The sequence below is a fragment of the Equus asinus genome, chromosome 8 (genome assembly GCF_041296235.1).
Source record: "Equus asinus isolate D_3611 breed Donkey chromosome 8, EquAss-T2T_v2, whole genome shotgun sequence".
In the NCBI taxonomy this organism is placed as follows: Eukaryota; Metazoa; Chordata; class Mammalia; order Perissodactyla; family Equidae; genus Equus; species Equus asinus.
Window position 1 is genome coordinate 62,143,008 of NC_091797.1, and position 12,109 is coordinate 62,155,116.

General features: G+C 47.1%; 1 long non-coding RNA gene across 2 annotated transcripts in view; it reads left to right on the forward strand.

The window, feature by feature from the left end:
• Positions 1-12,109, forward strand: part of LOC106832095 (uncharacterized) — a 68,786-nt gene that overhangs the window by 41,668 nt on the left and 15,009 nt on the right. The window contains exons 3-4 of one of the 2 annotated variants that reach the window (XR_011505233.1): positions 4,001-4,109; positions 6,731-8,104. This is a non-coding gene — a long non-coding RNA (uncharacterized lncRNA). Of the gene's footprint in view, positions 1-4,000; positions 4,110-6,730; positions 8,105-12,109 lie in introns of those variants that run through there. The other variant, XR_011505232.1, reaches the window with a different exon arrangement.

The window sequence follows — 12,109 nt, forward strand, 5'->3', positions numbered from 1 at the left end:
AACTAAACAAGGGACCATGATGTTTTATCGGGGCATCCCTGCAGCCTCCTGCTCCTCTGTTCTTGCCTTTGTTGTTGTAGGTCTTAAGCAGCACCTTCCTTTGCTGCCTGTTCATTTTGCCCTTGGGGACACCATGCTCTGATAACCAGGTCCACAACTCTCTCATAGTCATGCCCCTATGGATGCCTCTGAGACCTCACCAGTCAGTAAGGTACTTGTGGCCCCATGGGTTCTGGTGGTTAAGTGCATGTTCCTGGCTGCTAGTACTTCAGGGCCCTCTGTCCTTCTAACCATGGATATTCATGAGCCTAGTTCTGCAGCCACCCCACCTACAGTCAACTCTGGCCTACAGAGCAGAGCTACTGCTGAGCATCTTGGTGATGCTGGTGCTCCCTTACTAGCGCATCCCAATGGCCTTGGTAAAGGTGTGTCCTCTGGGCCTCCTGTGGAGCATCATGCTTTGGTGGGTCTTCTGCCTCACCTAATATACTCATTACAGAATTCCCACTGCCTCTTCATTTCCTCAGCCACCCACCAGGGGAGCTCCAGTGTCTTTACTTCACCCAGGATTACCCATTGATTTCTCCAGCAGAGACTTGTCCAGCCCCTCGGGTCCCTGCCAGAATGTTAAATCTTGACTCTGGAAAAGTTGCCCTTGAGTTACTGCATTCCTGCTTTCTCCATTCTTACATTATGGCTCCCTGATGGAGATCCCTCAAAATCCAGTCCCAGGAGGGCTCCCCTAACGCATGCAAGTCAATACAGCTAATTCTTGCAGCAACTTTGGTGTGTAATTTGTCTCCTTCCTATCAGGTGCAGCACATCGCCAACCAGGTTATGCTGGACTTACCTGTAGTCATCACCTAGGAGCGGAGAGAAGAGGTGGGGAGCTCCCAAGGGGCACCAGGTGCCTTGCAGGGGAGACTGGGAGAACCCTTGGATGAGATGCTGGTGTAGCCCCATTGGAGGGCAGAGAGAAGGAAGGGCATCTACGGTCTAAGAAAGTTTCAGCCAGGCTGATGGGGAGTCCTAAAGCCAAAGCCGTTCTTTAGAGGTGGCCCCATCTCCCAGACACAAGGCACCCCTCCCTTCAGATGCCTTGTTTATGGAATGAGACTGGTATTTATTGTCCAGGAAGCTGTGAGGACTGAGTGAGACAATGCCTGAGAATGCGCCCCATTTCGGATGGCAAATATGTAATACTCCCCTTCCACGCCCAAGACAGATGTCACACATTAACGACAGTGTTTTTCCCAGGGGCCTGATTCAGTCCTTGAAACATGCTTATGTAATGAAGCAAGTGGTCTCTGAAATGAAATCTTATTCCCAAGCAGGACCTAGGCACCGACCTGGCCCTCTGTCCCCAGAAAACTCTCCGTTGGGATTCCCAAGACATGTCAAGGGCTTGTTAACTGGTAACTATGTTTAATGAGTATATTCTGTAACTTCCAGGTATTCTGTTAGGGTACTGTTATCCAAACAGTGCAGAGCAAAATGTTGGTTCATTGGGAGGATATTCACTTCCTTGGGCTCTTTGCCAATTTTTGGTTTAAGGAAGTTGAGGGTGGAAGCTCCGGTAACCATGGTGAAGAGAGGAACAAGGACAGTTGAATGTGTGTGTTTGCAGAAATAGAGTAGGTGGGGTTGTAGGGGTGGGTTGTGAAGGGTCTATTTCTCTATGGGGTGAGGGTAAAGGTGTGTGCTTCTCCACAGGGTCACAGGTCTGTGTCAACTGAGTGAAGGTTAGGAAATAGTGTGTTAGGGTATTCAACTCCAAAGTCACCTGTATTTAGGAGTAGAGTGAAGACGAAGCGAAAGGAAAATTTTTCTTCTGTCTGCTCCTTTCTCTTTCACTCTCCCAACTAATGAGACTTTCCTTGGGCACTCTGAGGGGAATGGAAATGGATTGTCCTCAAGCAGCCTGTGTTGGGTTCCATTGGGACATACACTCATTCATGCACACACACACACACACACACACACACACACCAACACACATCAGTACTGCCACTAATGTTTTCAGCAATGTTCATACAAGAGGTGTTACAAGGAGGTGGGAAGTAACTTTGTGGTCCGCAGAGCTCCAGGCCATGCTGGTACTAACAGCCAACACACACACAGAGTGTCTGATAATGATAGCATCTTCTCATTGTTTCATTTAAAACTTTTGTTCTTTTTGATTAAGGAAGGAAATGGGTCCCATTCTCTTTCCTTCCTCCCTTCCCCTAAAAGCCATCTAGGTACACATTTTTCTGTTTAACTTCTTGATGGCAGGAAAAGAGAATTCTCATAATTTTCAGGCATATACACTTCTGTCTCTGATGCCTGTTGACCTTGAACAGAACCCTACTTGCCTTGGGAAAATCTCTTTTCCTAGACCTGGTTCATCCTTTTGAGGAGGAGTTTGTGTCACAGATGCCTCTCCTAGTGTAGGCTATATGCGGCCATGATGGTTATTGGTTAAAATTTGGGATTTCTTATTTTCCGTATGCTGCTTTTTTCCTGTTTTCTTGTGTAACATCTGCACATCCTTGATTTTTGCTGTTTATTTCAGATAAGGATCTTTCTGAATTTAAAGAGGTAATTATTTTTTGTAGCCTTGGTATTTGGGTCCCTCACACAACTCAACCATGGTAGGTTCAATAACATTTGCTGAATGATTAAGAGTAGGACCACAAGAAAAGGAAATTGAAAAAATAACGAAACTAATATTTATTTACATACTATAATTTAGAACCTTAGAAATATTGAGAAATAGTGTTTTATTTCTTTGTGAAAAAAATTTTGAGAGTTTTGAACAGTGCTTGCCTTCTTCTCATTGCAGAGCTTACAGTATGCACCAAGCATCTCTTCTATACCTTGGTGAATTATCGTACTCCTTTCTAAATCTGGGTCAGCTTCCAACTTTTTATTCTTTGCACTTTCAATGCCATGAAATATTTCCGAGAGTTCCTTTAACATGACCCTTTTTTGCCAGCATCCTCATCCTTTTCGTTACCCCCGCTTTCCTCATTTACTTCAATACGTCCCGGAAGTCCCTCTGGCTGCACGTCTAGACTCCCTTGAACAACAGCAGCCGCAATATTGCCACAGTCGACTATTACCCTACAACCCTATGTACTTCTGATTAGACTTTCCCTTCCAGCGTCATCACCTTTTGTTTCTTTGCTACACTTTCATCTTTATTGTGTAATTCTCTCTTTTGATTCTCCATTTCTGTCAAGTGTCATGTGGGTTCATCACTGGGAGACAAGGAAGCCAGACAACTACACGCTTTGCTGTCGGTGTGTGAACTGATAACAGAGGCACAGTGACCAGTCACCGACAGACTCTGAAGGAAGTGTCGTGGTTGGTCCCCAATCATGATGACATCTGTAATTTACGTAGTGATCTGTGGCCTGAAGAGCAAGCAGCAGAGTTTGGACCTGATGGAATTACTCACAGTTAATACACTGTGGGAATTGAAATTGGAACTGTGTTGTTGGGGGACTGGTGTTATTTACTTCAGTTACCACAGGGTGACTGAAATTCATGCCTATGGGAAATGTGCAAGGGACGGCTGCCTATATATTCCATAATGTGATGTATGCCAGATAAGCAGGGCATAGATTATCACTGTTTTGGTTTTGTTTTTGCTTTTTGAGGAAGATTAGCTCTGTGCTATCTGCTGCCAATCCTCCATCTTTTTGCTGAGGAAGACTGGCTCTGAGCTAACATCCGTGCCCATCTTCTTCTACTTTATATGTGGGACGCCTCCCACAGCATGGCTTGGTGAGCAATGCGTAGGTCCGCACCTAGGATCCAAACTGGTGCACCCCAGGCCGTGGAAGCAGAGCGCACAAACTTAACGGCCCCATCACTGAGGTTTTTTTTTTATTGTTCTTGACCCTCAATTTGTGGAAGTTTTTGTTGAAGGTGTCAGGTTGCTCACGTGTGAATGACCTTGACTCCTGTGAGAAATGGCATTCCCAATCCTCCTCTTCGAATCCATTGCCAACAGGTATCAGAGGGAAGTTAGCTCACCTGAGGCTTCCTATAGAGGCTGCCGTGCTGCGGTACCCAGAGCGTGCTTCTGGATGGCGATTAAGCAACGGGAACAAGTTCTGGAGGTAAAGAAGCTGCAGGCTTTCTCAGATGATTTAATATGTTAATGTGCATTGTGAATCTCCCTGAAATATATCGTGTTTCCTGCATTCTGAACTGCTGTCATTTTAAAAGTGTCACTGGGTTAAGAACAGCTTTATCGGAAGTGTCTTAGTCTGCTCGGGCTGCCATCACAATGTACCATAGACTGGGCAGCTTAAACAATAGAAATTGACTTTCTCACAGTCACGGAGGCGGGAGTCCAAGATCCAGGTGACGGCGGCTCGGTTCTTCCCGAGGCATCTCTCCTTAGCTTGAACCTGGCTGCCTTCTCTCCATGTCCTCGCACGGTCTTCCCTTTTGTGCACACACATCTCTTTGTGTGTCCAAATTTCTTCTTATAAGGACACAGGTCAGATTGTATTAGGACCCACCTAAGGACCTCATTTTAATTTCATCACCTCTTTAAGGGCACTTTCTCCAAATATAGTCACATTCTGCCGTACTGGGCCTTCAACATAGGAATTTTGGGGGACACAATTGAGCCCATAACAGGAAGTAATGAAACACTGCACATTCATTATAAGATGAATTCTGAATTAAAAAATGTTGAAGAACTGGAAAAAATGAGTGTTCGAATCAAAAAAAATGTGGTAGTGTACAGTATTTGTCAAATTTATTTGACTCTGGCACACTTTTTTCATAAATCATCTCATTGAATTGGTATTCTACAGATCACACAATATAAAATGTTGAAATGGCTAGTAAAGAGACAGTAGGAAATAGCTCCTTCATTTTTGTACAATGTAGATAAATATGTCTACTAAAAGAAGATTTTGTTTGGGATTTCCTGAGTGTCTAATATGTTCATAGAAAATTTATCACAAACATCAGAAGTTTGAACGCTCGTCCTCCAAGAACAAGTTGAAGGGGCTCCTTCTCCATTGCTGTCAACTGCAGAATGTCCTCTCCAATGGGGGTGAGCCCTTCCTTTCATGATGTTCCTTACTCTGCAGGGCTGCTTGGTGCTAAATCCACACTCCATCCGTCAGGATTCTGTGGGTTGCACACGTGCCTCATCCATCTCAGCTGGGGATGCCTCCAGCTTCCCATCGCAGTTCTCTAAACCCTGGTGAGGGACAGCTGCCGGACCTCCCCCAACACTTAAATATGCTCATCCTGGAAACAGGGGCCAGTCAGGGAGGGGGCAGGAGCCAATGGATAAATGCTGCTCCCTCTCATCCCTCAGGCAGATGATTCTGAGATGTACTCTATAGGTTGCTCTCAAAAGCCGTAGGAAAGTCTTTCTCCAGGCACCCGCCTTGGTGGCCAACTTGATAACATATCCTTGTATTGACTTTTCCTGTTTTCCTCGCTCCTGCTCCCCAGACTCTCCTTACAAATAAGCTACTGCATGGAACACTCTGCTTTCAGGGAACCCCAGGCTAAGGCAGGTGGACTCTTATAACTAGCCAGACCTGTGTCCTGAGTCTTTGCCTGGGATCCCCAGGTAGGAGTGGGATGGGATGGGGGTGCTCTGGTTAGGGCAAGGAAGGTGCAGATGCCCAATGGAAAGGAGTGCTGCTTCCAGAAGCAGAGAGGAAATAAGCTGCACAGACCAAAAACAGGAGAGAGGGAGAACGAGAGAGAGAATTATCCCCTGTCTATATGATGGCCTTGAGTAATGGTAGAAACTAGACTCCTGGGAATATGGTTTACTAATGGTCAGGCTGGAAGTTCACCCACAATTATGCCATAGTGGTATTTAGCATTCCCTCTATGTTGCACCTATTAGAGGCTACAAAACAGCCACGTTTCCCAAATTCTTAGTCCTCAGAAGACACTTGTAGAGGAGGAGGTAAGAATATTATTCTCACTATAAGGATGGGGAACCAAGGCGAAGTGAATAATTAGTCTCCCAAAGGCATGAAAGAACGCCATCGCTGAGTTTGGGATTGCGTGTTGGGCTTCCCGCCCGCTGCAGTTGAGCCCCACCTTTGACTGGAACCAACCTCAGGAAAGAAGGTTTGCTGAGTTTCCTGGAAGGCAGAGGTTTGCATTTGCATGCCCTGTGCTGGGGCTTCTATGTGGGCGCAGCCAGGAGCCTGTCGCAGTTGGTGTGCCTGAGGAAAGGGAGGGGAGAAACCATTCAGAGCCAGCCGAGCCGGGATGGTGCTGTGTCATCACTAATTGTCTACCGTGGCTGGACTTGCCACTGCCAGAGAGGAGGCTCTCTGTTCCATCCACGGGTGCCAAGGGACGGGACAGAACCACTTCTCCACAGACTGGCCATGCTAACGCACGCTTCCTTAAAAGATCACCTTTCGTAGTAGAATGCAACAAAAAATACCCCAATGTTATTTTTTGTGTTGGTGAAAAAAACGTGATTTTCAGGAGACATCGTCTCCACTCAGGAATCTCAGTGAAATACAGACAAAACCATGTTTCAACTTTGGTTTTTCTTATGGTGGTTCCAATTTATTTTCAGCCTTTGGAGTGATGTGTGGGGCTGTACATCGACAGAAGGATAAATGGGAGGGGGGGACCAAAATGCGTTTGGCACTTATTAACGGCGTTTCCCTAGGTTACTTCATTTACTCCTTATGACAGCCCTATATGACATGAACTATAATTATCCTTTTTGCAGATGAGGTGTGGAGCTTAGAGAGCGTGGATAACATGAGCATCGCTGGGCAGGTGAAATGAGAAAGCACTGTGCCTGACCCCGCCCCTCTGCCGCCTCCCCCGCCTTCCTAACCACACATAGTGTAGGTCTCACGTTGCTGACTCACACGGCCCACTAGCTGGAGACATTCTGGAGGGTTGACTGCCACAAGCCCAAATCATGGGTTTGTCATGTTATTTTCAAATGTGGTCTTTCCTACTTTCTATTATGGATGTCAGATTTTCCTCCTTCCCTAAAAGTTATCTTTACACACACACACACCCCTGCATCTGGGTGGGGGGACGTGGACGTGCGAGACAGCAAAAATACATGTTAAATTCGGGTCACCTTATGTCTTAGGCTGCTATAACAAAGTACCGTAGCCTATTGGCTCACAAACAACAGAAATTTATTTCTCACAGGTCTGGAGGCTGAAAGTCTGAGATCAGGGTGCCAGCAGGGTCAGGCAAGGGTCCTCTTCTGGGCTGCAGACTTCTCGTTGTATTTTCACATGGCAGAAAGAGGGTGAGAGAGCTGTCTGGGGTCCCTTTTATAAGAGCACTAATCCAACCTCAGGACCTACTCACCTCCCAAAGGCCCCACCTCCTAGCACCGTCACCTTGAGGGGGTAGGATCTCAACATGTGAATTTGAGGGGGACACAGACATTCAGTCCGCTTCATGCCATTTCCTCGGTTCTAGGAGGAACACTTTCTCATGCTTTAACCGTTTTGAAATCTCCATGTCTTACACTCGCTGTCAACTAAGCAGCAGTGTGACATAGTTGTCATTGCCACTGTATGAGCATCAGAGCTTAGAGAATGGGTGAGGATTGGGGGAAAATCCCAAGGACAACTGTGGAGCACTTTGAAAAGAAATACGGCCTTACCAAACTCTCCTGGGAGCTCCTGATGGCTCACAGGACAAAGGTGTGTGGGAAAACATGGATTTCAAAGGTCCTGCATCGAAGAGCGATTTCAAAGAGGTAAATTCTGACTGTGAAAATGTTTTACTACCTTAACCAATTTATTTAGTCTATATTTCCCTTTTTGTGTATGCAGAAAAGTGATATATGATTTAAAAAATTCCATGTCCAAATAGATCTAAAAGAGCTCTTTTAATACATTTAAAATAAAAAAAGTGCCAAGAAAGCATTGTGACACACGTAGTTAGATGTCAGCGTTTCTCCTTTCTGAGTGCTCCATTAACTGACAGCGCATCTTATACCAATTTAGTTTAGATTCCGTGAAATACAGTAGTGTTTATGTTTTATGTTTCAATAGTCATCAATCTGTTTCTAATGTATTCATGGAAAAATATGTGAGCCATCTTGCCATTAAACTGTTTTTGAAATCGTGTGGAAGCCTGCCCATGTCTTTGTAATTTAGCTAAGAAACTCTCTTGCTTTCGGGAGGACGAGTTTCAATATCGTAAGGCTCTCTCTCTGGGTATATTTTTGGTTAAGTTTTTGTTAATCCTGGCATTTGTCTAAAGCAATGAAAGGCAAGTGAAATTAAAATGCTCACATTATAAAATGTGCAATCCGGAGAACAAAAACTCAGTTGTGCAAAGTTGGTGTGGCTTTGATAAAAACAGTTCTGGTCAAAAGCCTGGCCTGTTGGCTCCAGCAGTGACTGACTTACGATGAGGGACACATATGTGCGTCCTTGAGTTTTCTTGGTGGGGCCCATGGATTTATTTAATATATTTAAATAGAAAATTTTACCCTTATCATTGCTGCTGCAGGTGTATTTATTTATACTATCTTTGCTTTTAGAAAAACACTGCTATATCATAAAAATATTTCAACCTTAAATTACTTCCCACAAGCCTCAAGTTTCAGGCAGTTCATATCCGGGCATAAAGAGAAATCAATGTATTCTGGCTTGAAGGGCAATGGAGTTTGGTATTTGTCACACTTTTAGAGATAACAAATGCCTCGCATAAAATAGACCCATTCTTTCCACTTTGCACCGTTGTTTCAGTCCGGCACTGCCACGCCGTCATTATGTCTGCGCCGACAGCGGTGTCCAGGCTTGCAGGAAACTCCATTTCCGAGAAAGCTGAATGCAGACGTCCCCCGATTTGCGTGCACCTGCACTAACCAGAGCTCCCACCTGAAACGAGCTCCCTGATCTGGGATTTGGTGCCCTGTTGGCTTTTCGAACAAACGGCTGCTCTCCCTCCCCCGCTCTCCTCACTGAAGCCCAGATGCTCAGTGTCCCCTCCCTGCCCACTGTGGCGGGAGCCCAGGTCCCTCCTTCCGTGTTCACTCTCCTCCCTGCCGTCCGGGAGCCGCTAGGGCTCCAGGTCTGGGGTCAGAGATTGCTCCCACTGTCCCAATACCTTGATGGGCAGAAAGGTTTCAGTCTCTCTGATCAGGGGGCTCCCCTGCTTGAAACCCTTTAATGGCGCCCGTTGTCCTGAGGGTCAGGTCCAAGCTCCTAAAGCAGCTCCCCAAACCCTCCCTCATCTCCCGGCGCTTCTGCGCCCCTCTGCGGCGCCTGCCTCAGTCCCCAGCCCTCCGCAGCCGTTCTCCTCCCGCTGGACCTGCGTCCAGTCCCCCGACCTGCCACCCTAGCCCTGGCTCCCGCTGTCTGCGCAAGGCCTAGAGGGCGCTCAACTGGTTGTGGGGAGTCCTGCAAACGCACTGCCCCAAGCCTTGCGGTTTTGATGCAAAAACACATTCCAAACCAGCGTTCAAACCCGCGTGTGGGGCACAGACGCGGCCTGCACGCTTTGTTAAAGGAATCCGGTTACATTAGAAGAGGCTGGGCCCCGCCGCCAACCCCCTGCTCCTGTAAGAACCCCTGTGTAGGGATTCTTACCAGAAGCTTCCAGCCGCCCACAGAAGCCAGGCCGACATTCCGTGCCCGACGTCTGGCACGTGAAGGCGTTGGGAACAGAAGCGGGAACGCGCCCCCTCGCGCCGCGCGGCTCCACAGTGCGCATCCTCTGGGCCTCCGACAGCGCGAGCCAGCGGCCCGCCGGGCTCACCCGCCAGGCCACCTGGGCTGCTGCGAGCTCATTCTCGGGCGTTAACAGGTGTGGAAGTGGTATTTATCTGCAGTGGCGTTTCCCTGTGCGGCCGCTGCGAGCTCCCATCTTCTTCCTAACCGCTGCAGGGCACCTTCGCTTCCCCGTGGTTCAAACAGCGCAGGAACTCTGGCTGGCTCAAGGTTTCTGATGCCACATCGGCAAACATTTCTGTTACCCTTATCGAAACCAGCAGGTGACTTTTCTCTGGCCACAGTGAAAGCAGAGGCCTGCTCAGGTAAGTCCGGGACAGCGAGCCAGAGTCAGGGCCATCCCAGGGGCGCAGAATCTCAGGGGAGAGGACCACAGGGTGGGCCCTCTGGAAGCATTTTCATGCAGCTGAAGAAGGAAAGCCTACAGGGCCTCTTGGCTGAAGTGAAGAAGTGACTCTAAGCAGACGGAGAGGAGGAGGGACTCGGCGCCTGTGTGTGTGTGTGTGTGTGTGTGTGTGTGTGTGTGTGCAGGGTCTCTGTGGATTGGTGACTATGATGAGCCTCAGGACGCACTCAGCATCTGCTGATGAGTTTGCCTTATTTCCTGACCGTTTCCCAGGTCAAGTCTCTTCCTATGACACCTACTGTTTCTCCAGCGCTCCCTCTAGCTCCAGGGCCGTCCTAGGACGTTCATACATGATCTCATTTAACCCCCAGACAGGCCTGCGGCCAGCACTATTACCCCTCCTTAACACAGCAGGAGACGGAGCTTGGGGAGTTGACGCTACTTTTCCAAATCCTGAAGCCAAGTCCCCAGGATGCCACCGCCCACAAGCTGTTCTGCCACCGTTGGTCTCCCTGGGGACCATATGGAGATGGGGACCACGTCCCCTCCAAAGATGCAGTGGAGGAAGGAGACTGAGAGCACATTCCCAGACTTCTCAGCATCCTTCAAAATGTGTTTTCAGAAATCCAGGAAAAATGGCTGCTTGCTGAGATTTGGGGATAGAAAGCCTATTTGACTGGTGAGACCTTCCTACTCTCTCCTTTTCATTGCCCTTCTACATTCAGTTAGCCACCTTACTCTCCTGCTTAACCCCTTTGAATGGTGCCCATTGCCCTCAGGGTCAGGTCTCACTCCTTAGGATTCCCAGATCTTCCAGAACCCTTCACTGTCAGAGCAAGCCCACTACATTCTGTAGTTTAAAGGGTGGCAATAATGCCGTTTCAATTAAACCCCTCTCAGGAATGACTGTCAGACCTGGGTTTGTGTGAGAAAGACATTGGGTGTTGCTGGTGGAAAGGACTTGGTTTGAGTGACTCAGGACTTGCGAACAGCTCTTACCTCAACGGAACAGTTCTTCAGCTTCTTGTCATTTCCTGCAGAATCCTTCAGTGTACTCAGCCTTCCCGGAGCTGGGATGAGTCTGGCTGCTTGGCTGGGTCCTCCTCCTTTACAGCCATCCCAGCACCCAGAGGGCGGGTCCGGTAAGGTGCGGCCTTCAGTGTGGGGGCGTGTGCCCACTCCGCTTCCTCAAATGAGCAGCTGCCTTTCGCTGCTGGGAAAATACTTAAGTTTTGGCTGTAGCTGAGAGAGTTTGACAAGCCTTGCAAGGCACAAACATTCTTTATCTGCAGGATGAGGTTAGTTTCTGTTTGGGCCTGGTGTTTTTGTAAGAAGGAAATCGCTTTCATAAGCATCAGATTAGCTCCAGGAAGCATCGCAGGACAATGAAAAGCTGGTAGAGGCAGAACGTCAGGATTTTCTCATTGGTCACTACTGCCACCTCCTGGCCAAACTTGTGAACTACACAGTATGGGCTTCCTAGGGAAACTGTACGTTACTCATGCCACTCTCCCTCTTTCTGCCAGTTCTCTGTGGTGCAAAACGGAAATGAGAAGAATTATTTTTTAGATAGAGTGTTTATTGATATATATAATATTAGCAACGACGATAAAGCCGACACAAGAATGATGAATAAAAACACGGTGGATTGTTCTCAATAGGGAAAAGACTTTATCAAAGCAATTTATTCTAGCTTCTGACTCAGTGTTAGCTTTGTCTAAAGTAAGTCTTCAGCCCTTTTCTGAGTTGCTAAGACCTCCTGCCTGCTCTCCAAAGCTGACTTCTTAGCAAATTTAGGTTAATCTACCAACCATTTTGGACAATCAGTAAAAAATTAAGGACTTAAGTGAAAATTGTAGCATAAAAAATTATTGAGTCTAAAGCACGTCTTTATGCAATAAAAAATATAAGATTTGGTATCAGTTGTTATCCTTATTTCATATTGGTTTTATTCTTAGGATCTTTCTAGAAATTTAAATTTTGAGTTAGTTGAAGGGTTATTGTAGTACACACAGCACACATATATTGACAGAGGTAGAAATAAGTT